Genomic DNA, 9,793 nt, shown 5'->3' on the forward strand with positions numbered 1-9,793 from the left:
AAATGAAAGTCACTGTGGCTGGTTAGCTGCTTTGATAGCGGCAGAGGGAAGGGGTGGTGGTGTTCAAGGGTGCAGGACAGTGTCCTGAGGACCAGATTGGGCTGTGCTGGGGAAACACCAGCTTGCATCTTGTCTAAGAGGTTTCCCCCATGGTGTGAGGTGACCCCGTCAAAAGAGACTGGATGCCTGGGGGCTAAAGATGGAATTGTAAGCAGTCATCAAATCAAGGGATCTTCAGGTTGACAGAGGCCTGACCCATCCAGAGGAGTGCAGAGTGGGGGCTGAGAGGTGGAGGAGTATCTCTGAGCATCACAGATGCCAAAAGTACCCTGAGAGAGGTAGAGTCCATTGGAAACAACTGCCAAGGTCAGAGAGTGCCCACCCCACCTCCACAGAGGCTGACTCCTGAGTGGAGGAGGGTGGTGGAAGGCCTGGGTGGGGAAACAGAGAAGCCCCCCAGGCCTCTTCTTCTCACCTCAGGTGACCAGTCCAAAGTGGCAGAAGGGGAGATGGTTTAATTTTAAATAAATTTGGAATCTTTGACTCATTAGAGTGAATCAAATGAAATTGTTAATATTCAACCATCTATGCTCACAAAAATGGCAATTTCATGTGATTCAGCTTAATGCGTAAGAGTGGACATTTTAATTACTGAACTGAGACTGTCTGGGGGTTTTAAGTGATGGAGAGAGTTTTATTACCTGAGAGTGAGATTTGCCCTAGACTTCATCCAAGGGTATGAGGGAAGAACTGGCTTCCCAGAGGCAATTTGACATGCAAAGAATAAACTTTACATCCAAGAATAAACTTCTTTTCTGCCTACACCCCATAGGCCCCATCTGTTCAACAAATTGGCTACACTTCATTTTCTATGTGTTTATCACCAGTCGACCCACAAAGTCTCTGACAGGAATAGAAATCTCTCGATAAATTCAAACACATCAGAAATAGGTAACCTATTTCTTTCCTTCCTTCCTTTCATCCTTCCTTCCTTCTTTCTTCTCTTTCTCTCTCTCTCTTTCTTTCTTTCTTCATTTTTTGTCTTGGAGACATTACCCCATACCTCTCTGTTCTCCTGCTCTGATTGGGACTGATTCCTCTCTAGACCTGCTGGAAGCTGCAGCGCTAGCCCTTCCTTTTGCCTTTTTCCTGAGCTGGAACTCCTGTTTCCTGGATTCCACAAGTTCCTTTTTCATGGCTTTCTCCCTCATGCTCCATTCTCTTTCTGAGAAAGAGAAAATTTTGGGAGATTACATATTTGGAAATATCATCATTCTATCCTCTCATTTCATGGGTAATTTGGCTGGGTATAGAATTCTAGGTTAGAGATCATTGTCCTTCAGAACACAGAGGTTTTCTATCTCATACTGGCAGAGGGAATGGGGGGTTGGAAATCTGCTCCTGAGAACTTTACACTTAGATGGGAAACCAAATTTTCTCTTATTTCTTCCCTGTATTTCTCTCTCTGTCTCTCTTTCTTTTCCTCCCCCTCCTCTCCCCCTCCTTCTCTTTCTTCTTCTTGATGGTGGTGGGGAAAAATTCTACATCACTGGGTTTTCAAACTCTAGAGCTGTCAAAAAGCACACAATTGTTTTCCTAACATAGACTTGTATTTATTTTTACTTACTTATTTATTTATTTTTATTTATTTGGCTGTGCAGGCTCTTAGTTGCAGCACACGGGATCTTCGTTGTGGCACGTGGGATCTTTGTTGCAGCATGCATGATCTTTAGTTGCGGCATGTGGGATCTAGTTCTCTGACCAGGGATCGAACCCAGGCCTCCTGCATTGGGAGTGCTGAGTCTTAGCCACTGGACCACAAGGGAAGTCCATAGACTTGCATTTATATAGCAGAAAATAAATTTGGTACTTACACTTTGCGCTGTGTTTGAATTACTGCTGTAGTGAGAACATACAAACAATCATCTACTGCTTTTTTCAGTTAAAAAATTTGCTTGGGCTTCCCTGGTGGCGCAGTGGTTGAGAGTCTGCCTGCCGATGCAGGGGACATGGGTTTGTGCCCCGGTCAGGGAAGATCCCACATGTCACAGAGCGGCTGGGCCCGTGAGCCATGGCCGCTGAGCCTGCGCGTCCGGAGCCTGTGCTCCGCAACGGGAGAGGCCACAACAGTGAGGGGCCTGCGTACCGCAAAAAAAAAAAAAAAAAAAAATTTGCTTCTACCTTGATAAGTGACTTTTCTATCATTCCTAATACTACAACTCTTCCCCTTAATTTTTTAAAAATTGAGATGAAGTTCATATAACATACAATTAACCATGTTATAGCGAACAATTCAGTGGCACTTAGTACATTCACAATGTTGAGCAACCACCATCTCTAACTAGTTCCAAAACATCTTCACCACTCCTGAAGGAAACCTTGTACCCATTAAGCAGTTACTCCTCATTCTCCCCTCCCCCAAATCTCTGGCAACCACCAATCTGCATTCTGTTTCTATGGATTTACCTATTCTGGATATTTCATATAAATGGAATCATAGAATTTGTGACCTTTAATGTCTTCCACTTAGCGTAAAGTTTTGAAGGCTCATCTACCTTATAGCATGTATAGGTAGACCTTCATTCCTTTTTACAGCCAAATTTCCGTTGTACGGATATAACACAATTTGTTTATTCATTTATCTGTTTGTGGATGTTTGGGTTGTTTTCACCTTTGGCTACTGTGAATAATTCTGTTATGAATATTTGTGTACAAGGATTTTTTTTGAGTACCTGTTTTCAGTTCTTTTGGGTATATACGTGGGAGTGGAATTGCTAAGTCACATGGTAATTCTATGTTTAGTTTTCAAGGAACTGCCAAGCTGTTTTCCACAGCAGCTGAACCACTTTTACATTCCCACCTGCAATGTACAAGTGTTGTAATTTCTCTACATCTTCGCCAATGATTGTTATTTTCCTTTTTTTAAATTATAGCCATCCTAGTGGGTGTGAAGTGGCATCTCATTATGGTTTTGATTTGCATTTCCCTAATGTCTAATGATGTTGAGCATCTTTTCATGGGCTTCTTGGCCATTTGTATATCGTCTTTGGAGAAAAGTCTATTCCAGTTCTTTCCCCATTTTTTAAGTGGGTCATTTGTCTTTTTGTTTTGAAGAGTTCTTTATATGTTCTAGATATTTCTCTTAATTTCTAAAACTACCTGAATTTTCACTGTTGTAATATCTGTTAATATTTGAGTGTTCCACACAATGTGGAAGAGACCATTTGTTGCCTAATGATATCCATTTTCTCATTTTTTTGCAATAGAACCCTAACTTTATTTTTGAAAGAACTATGTGCCCAGGAAAAAAAAAATGCTATATTTTCTGGCCCCTCTGCTTCGAGGCTTAGCCACACTGTTAAGTTGAATATATCTATTAGACATCCAAATGGAGATATTGTATAGACAGCTGAAAATTCAAGAATGGAGTCCAGGAGAGACATAATTCAGCTATAGCCCAGTTGTCCCTTCCCCACTGCCTTTATCCATCACATTTTGGTACCTGGCTCATATAACTCCCCTCCACTCACCATCCTAGTGACCTCGACATTCACACACACGTACGATCAAAGACCCTGGTCATTGAGTTATAGGACCTTCTCATTTCCAGCGACCTCCTCCCTCCCACCTCAGTCACTCATCCTATGGCCATACACTGGGTCTTGACATAAAAAATAAACATATCCAAAACATCATTCTACATTCTGGCCACATCCCTTCCAGCTTTCATATTCAATGACCACTAAGACTGTTCTTCTAGCTCATCAGGACTCTAGTCTATTTACCTATCTAGCTTCTCCCCTTCCAACGGTTTTCTTCATTCTTTGTGCCCTTCCTTATTTAGCAAGATTTTATGGTCCATCATTTCAAGAACACTCTTTCCAGCACCCTAAACTCTCGTGACCATTTGTATTTTGCTGTACTTGCCTGTCAAAACCCATCTATCTGCTTTGCCAATGTCTATACTAAAAAACTCATTCATCTTCCCCCAACAAAACAAAACCCTATCTACATTTGAACCAATCTTTTTCCAGTTGCCATAGGAGTGGTTGGTGTCTCTCCTATCCAAACCAACCCTTATCTCCTCCTCTGCTTCATATAAACCTCACACTTTCAATGATTCATTTTCTCTTCTGGATATCTAAGCATTAGCTCTCAACTAGATTCTTCCAATCTTTATTTAAGCATTCTCAAGTCTCTCTTACTTAAAGGACAAAAACATAACAAACAAACAAACAAAAAATGCCTTAGTCCCATTTGCTCTCCAGCTCTATCCCATTTTCTTCTTTCCCTTCACAGCTAAACTTCTTGGAAGGTTTGCCAATACTTTATTAAAAGAGGTCACTAAGTCCAATGGACTTTTCAGATCTCCTGTTGCTCGGTCTTTCACAGGCATTGGACGTGGTCCATCACTCCCTTCTAGAAATAATCTTCTCCCTGGGCTTCTGGACCTGACTCTCTTCTAGTTTTCATCCTATTTCTCTGATCACTCCTATTCTTTTCTTTTTTTTTTTTAATATTTATTTATTTGGCTGCGTCGGGTCTTAGTTACGGCACGCAGGATCTTTGTTGCAGCATGCGGGATACTCATTGCAGCGTGAGGGACCCTTTGTTGTGGCGTGCAGGCTTACTTGCCCCGCGGCATGTGGGATCTTAGTTCCCTGACCAGAGATCGAACCTGCATCCCCTGCATTGGAAATGCAGAGTCTTAACCACTGGACTGCTAAGGAAGTCCCCTTTTCTGTCTTTTTAAGGTCTCAAAATGAGATGGATGAAAGTGTTTTGCAAACCTGAACACTGTAATTAGCAGAAATCGTTAATAGATTTTTGTTACTCATATAAAGAGAGGAATGCATATGGAGCAAAGTTGGAAGGTGGACTGGAAAATGAAAGTGATGGTTTTGTTGAAATGGTAGATTACAGGTGTCATCTTCTCTCTCTCTCTAATTTCCTTTATACCGTAACAGTGTTTTGTACGATATATATTTTATTTGGGTATAATTAACACGCATTAATAGTATTTTAACAACATATATAAATCAAGCATATTTTTTAGAAAATAATCAATTCATAGTATGTTCTAAGAATGTAGATGTCAGCAATAGCATGGTAAAGTTGGTGGAAATGAGAACGAGGCTCTTCTTCAAGGAAAAAGTTTATTTACTCACAGGTCCGCCAGAGAAGGGATCACTCTATACCATGCAGGACCACAGGGGAAGCACCCGGGGTTGGTCAGGTGGCAGAAGACAGGAGAGAGGGGAAAGCCTGGGCCAGAGCCTTTATTGGAATAGGGCTAAACCGTTTAGGTTTGGTTAGTTTGAATAATCCCAGTGGGCTCTGGGCTATAGGGGTGGTCTCTAGTTGCCTGGTACCTAGCCTTGGGATGATGTAGGGCAAGGGAAATATTGGCTTGATGAGTGAGTTAGATAAGGAGGTGATTAGAGCTATAGACTTGAGATTGGTTGGTTTGTATATGAAAGACGTGCTCTGAGCTGAGTCCTCTGCTATTGCTAAGGACTGAGTAGCCCTGGGAGGAGCAGCCTCTTCCCTACCAGCAAGCTTTTTAAGATGTCAAAACATCAGAAAATTTAAAACATGATTAATACTACACCTTCCAGGGAACTGCATTACTCTTTCAGATGCTGACCTGATACATCAGATATGAGAAGGAAGGATAATGCTTAGATAGATAGACAATGCATGAAGCAAGCATGTTACTCACAGCTGCAGCTGTTGCAGGCCTAGGTCAAAGACCATGGACAGTATTACTTACATTAAATGTCCTCCATACTTAAAAGAATAACATTATCCAAGGCAAACAAAGTGTACCAATGAAGCAGAAGCTTTTGGAGGGTGTGGGCAAGAACTGAGCTTCTGAAAGGGTGGAGCTGGCTTGACAAGTTTTTGTGTATAAGCCCTAGGAGAATGCAAGAGGAAGTAACTGCTCATGGGGTGGGAGAAGGAACATCCTTCAGTTTTCATCAACGTTTAGGAGAAAAGAGGGAGAATCACGGCTCAGTTAATGTTGTGATAAGGGGTTGCTGGCAAGTTCAGGTTTTTGTTTCCGGTGGACTTGGGTTCAAATCCTGCACTGGCCACTCAATGGCTTCTTTGGACAAGTCAGTTAATGATCACAAATAACACTTATGGAGCACTGACTATGTGTCCGGCACTCTTTTAAGTGCTTTACATGTATTAATTAATTTAACCCCCACAACAATCTCATGAGGTAGGTACTATAATTTCCTCCATTTTAGAGATGCAGAAACTGAGGCACAGAGTAAAGTCATTTGCCCAAGATCAACACACTTTCATTAAGTGGAGGAAACAGTTAAAACAGAGCCTGCCATGTACCCCATATTCTTCCAGTAAATTCTTTTTCCTGCTTGAGTTAGTCAAGCAGAAAAAAGAATTCAGAAACCTGAACTCTAAGTGACACAATAAATTTCAGGGTTTTTCATGCATGTTGTCACACGTGTATAAAGAATTTTGTGCCACATAAATGGTAGATATTATTTATATTCAATGAGATATAAGAGATTGTAAGGTGCAGAAAAGATTAACGTTAAAGTAAGTTAACTGAGGGGACTTGCCCGGTGGTCCAGTGGTTAAGACTCCGCACTTCCAAAGCAGGGGGTGCGGGTTTGATCCCTGGTCCCTGGTCCCTGGTCCCTGGGTTAATTGAGAAAGTATGAAACCTCACTGGAAATTGGTGTATTTTTTTAAATTTATTTTTATTTTTGGCTGCGTTGGGTCTTCATTGCGGTGCACGGGCTTCTCATTGCAGTGGCTTCTCCTGTGGCAGAGCACGAGCTCTAGGTGCGCGGGCTTCAGTAGTTTGGGCACGAGGGCTCAGTAGTTGTGGCTTGCTGACTCTAGAGCGCAGTAGTTACGGCGCACGGGCTCAGTTGCTCCGTGGCATGTGGGATCTTCCCAGACCAGTGTTCGAACCCGCATCCCGTGCATTGGCAGGTGGATTCTTAACCACTGCACCACCAGGGGAGTCCCAGTGTATTCGTTTTTAAAAACAATCTCGGATCTACAAGCAAAAAAAGTTGTGAATATGGTTCGGATCTTTTTTTTTTTGGCCTGAGCCATTTGAGAGTAAATGCTGACTTGATACCTCGTCATCCCCAAACACTTCAGTGCGTATTTCCTACAACAAGGACTTTCTTCTATGTGATACACACATCCAAATAAAATAATTATGATACAGGGCTATCATCTAACCCTCAGACACCTTTCAGGTTTGCCAATTCACCCAACAATTTAACTTCCAGCAAAAAGATCTTTGCATCCAGATTGTTCTATTTCTTTCAGTCTGGAACAGTTCTTCAGTCTTTCCTCAACTTTCTCGTCCTTGACACTTTTGAAGATTTCAGGGCAACTATTTGGGGCACGTTCCTCCATCTGGGTTTAACTGAGGCTTCCTCATGATTCGATTCAGGTTTTTGGCAGGAAAATCAAACACTGCTAATGGTGTTTTCTCATTGCATATGACCAGGTGACATGTGACTGCGATTTGTCCCCTTGCTGATGGTGTTCACTCTGATCACTTGATTAAGGTGGCATCTGCTGGGCTTCACATCCGTATAGTTACTCTTTTTTCCTTCTTATTAAGTATTTTGTGGAGAGGCACTTTGAAATTAGGTAAATATGTTATTCCTTATCAGACTTTCAATTTCTTTAAAAAAATTTTTTTTTCCATTGAGGTATAGTTGATGTACAATATTATAGGTTTCAGGTGTGAAACATAGTGATTCACAATTTTTAAAGATTATACTCCATTTATAGTTATTATAAAATATTTGCTATAGTCCCTGTGCTGTACAATATATCCTTATAACTTATTTTATGAACAGTAGTTTGTACAGACTTCAATTTCTTTATTTTTCTCTTTTATTCAATGGGTTTAACCTGTTACTTTTTTTTTTTTGGCCGCGCCATGCAGTATGCAGGGTCTTAGCTCCCCAACCAGGGATCGAAATTGTGCCCCCAGCAGTGGAAGTGCCGAGTCCTAACCACTGGACTGCCAGGGAAGTCCCTGTTACTTTTTTAAAATTGAGATGTAATTCACATACCATAAAACTCACCTTTTTAAAAAACAGTTCACACTTTTAAAGTGTACAATTCAGGAGTTTTTAGTATACTCATACCTTTCTAATTCCAGACATTTTCATCACCCCAAAACAAACAATGTCCTCATTAGCAGTCACTCTCTGTTCATCCCTCTCCCCAGCCACTGGCAAACACTAATCTACCTTCTGTCTCTATGCATTTGCCTATTCTGGACCTTTCATACAAACAGAATCATAAAATATTTGGTGGCTCCTTTCACTTAGCATAATGTTTTCCAGGTTCATCCATGTTGTAGCATGTATCAGTACTTCACTCCTTCTTGTTGATGACTAGTATTCCATTGTATGGATATATTTGCCACATTTTGCTTATTTATTCGTCAGGTGATGGACATTTGGGTTGTGTCCATTTGGGGCTATCATGAATTAAGGCTTCTATGAACATCCATTTACAGGTTTTTGTGTGGACAGGTGTTTTTAATTCTCTTGGGTATGTATCTAGAAGTGGAATTGTTGGACCATGTGATAACTCTGTGTTTAACTTTGTGAGGAATTGCCTAACTGTCTTCCAAAGGGGCTGCACCATTTTATATTCCCACCAAATATGTATGAAGGTTTCAGTTTCTCCACAATCTTGCCAACAGTTCTTACTGTCAGTTTCTCTTTTTATTACAGCCATCTTAGTGGATGCGAAGTGACAGTGCCTGTGGTTTTTATTTACATTTCCCTAATGATTAGTGACATTGAGCATCTCTTTGCCCTCATCATCTCCAACAGGCTCTTTCTGACCTTTCAAGTCTCAGAGTAAAGGTCCTCTTCTCACAAAGGCCTTCCCTACGTCTTTTATGTAACATTCACTGCCGCTGCCGTTATTTTATTTTTAAGATTTTTTTTTTGATGTGGACCATTTCTAAAGTCTTTATTGAATTTGTTACAATATTGCTTCTGTTTTATGTTTTGGTATTTTGACTGCAAGGCATTTGGGATCTCAGCTCTCCAAACAGGGATCAAACCCGCACCCTCTGCATTGGAAGAAGTCTTAACCACTGGACCGCCAGGGAAGTCCCGCAGCTGCCATTATTAACATCATTCTGTAAATGTCTCTAGTTCCCCTTGTCAGCACTTTAGGTAAGACTGTACTTTCCTGTCCCCTTGATGTTGAGTGTGGCTCTATGTCTTGATTTGACCAGTAAAATGTGAACAGAAGCGATTTATATTGTTTCTGGACAAAAGTCTAAGCGGCAGCTCAATCGTTGTCATATATCCTTCTCACTGCTGCGGCAATCATCACATCCCATGTTGAGATAAAGCCTTTGTGAGCCTGGGCCCACGGGTGATTACAGTAAGCAGACTTCCCAACCTGATGATCCCAATGTTCTGATGAGTTTGGCAGGTATTTAAGAATTAAACATAGAGTTAACATATACCCAACGATTCCCCTCCTAGTACCCAAGAGAACTGAACACGTATGTCCACATAAAAACTCATAAATGTATGTTCACAGCAGCATTCTTCGTGACAGCCAAAAAATAGAAACAACTCAAATACCCATCAACTGATAAGTGAAATCTGGCATAACCATACAATGGAATATTATTCAGCCATGTATAAAAGAATGAAGCACCGATACATGCTACAACATGGATGAACCTGGAAAACATGCTAAGTGAAGGAAGCCAGTCAATATATTACACAATTACACGATTGTCCAGAAG

The sequence above is a fragment of the Delphinapterus leucas genome, chromosome 15, assembly GCF_059928025.1.
Source record: "Delphinapterus leucas isolate spDelLeu-1000000601 "Yukka" chromosome 15, BTC_Dleu_Yukka2, whole genome shotgun sequence".
Classification (NCBI taxonomy): domain Eukaryota; kingdom Metazoa; phylum Chordata; class Mammalia; order Artiodactyla; family Monodontidae; genus Delphinapterus; species Delphinapterus leucas.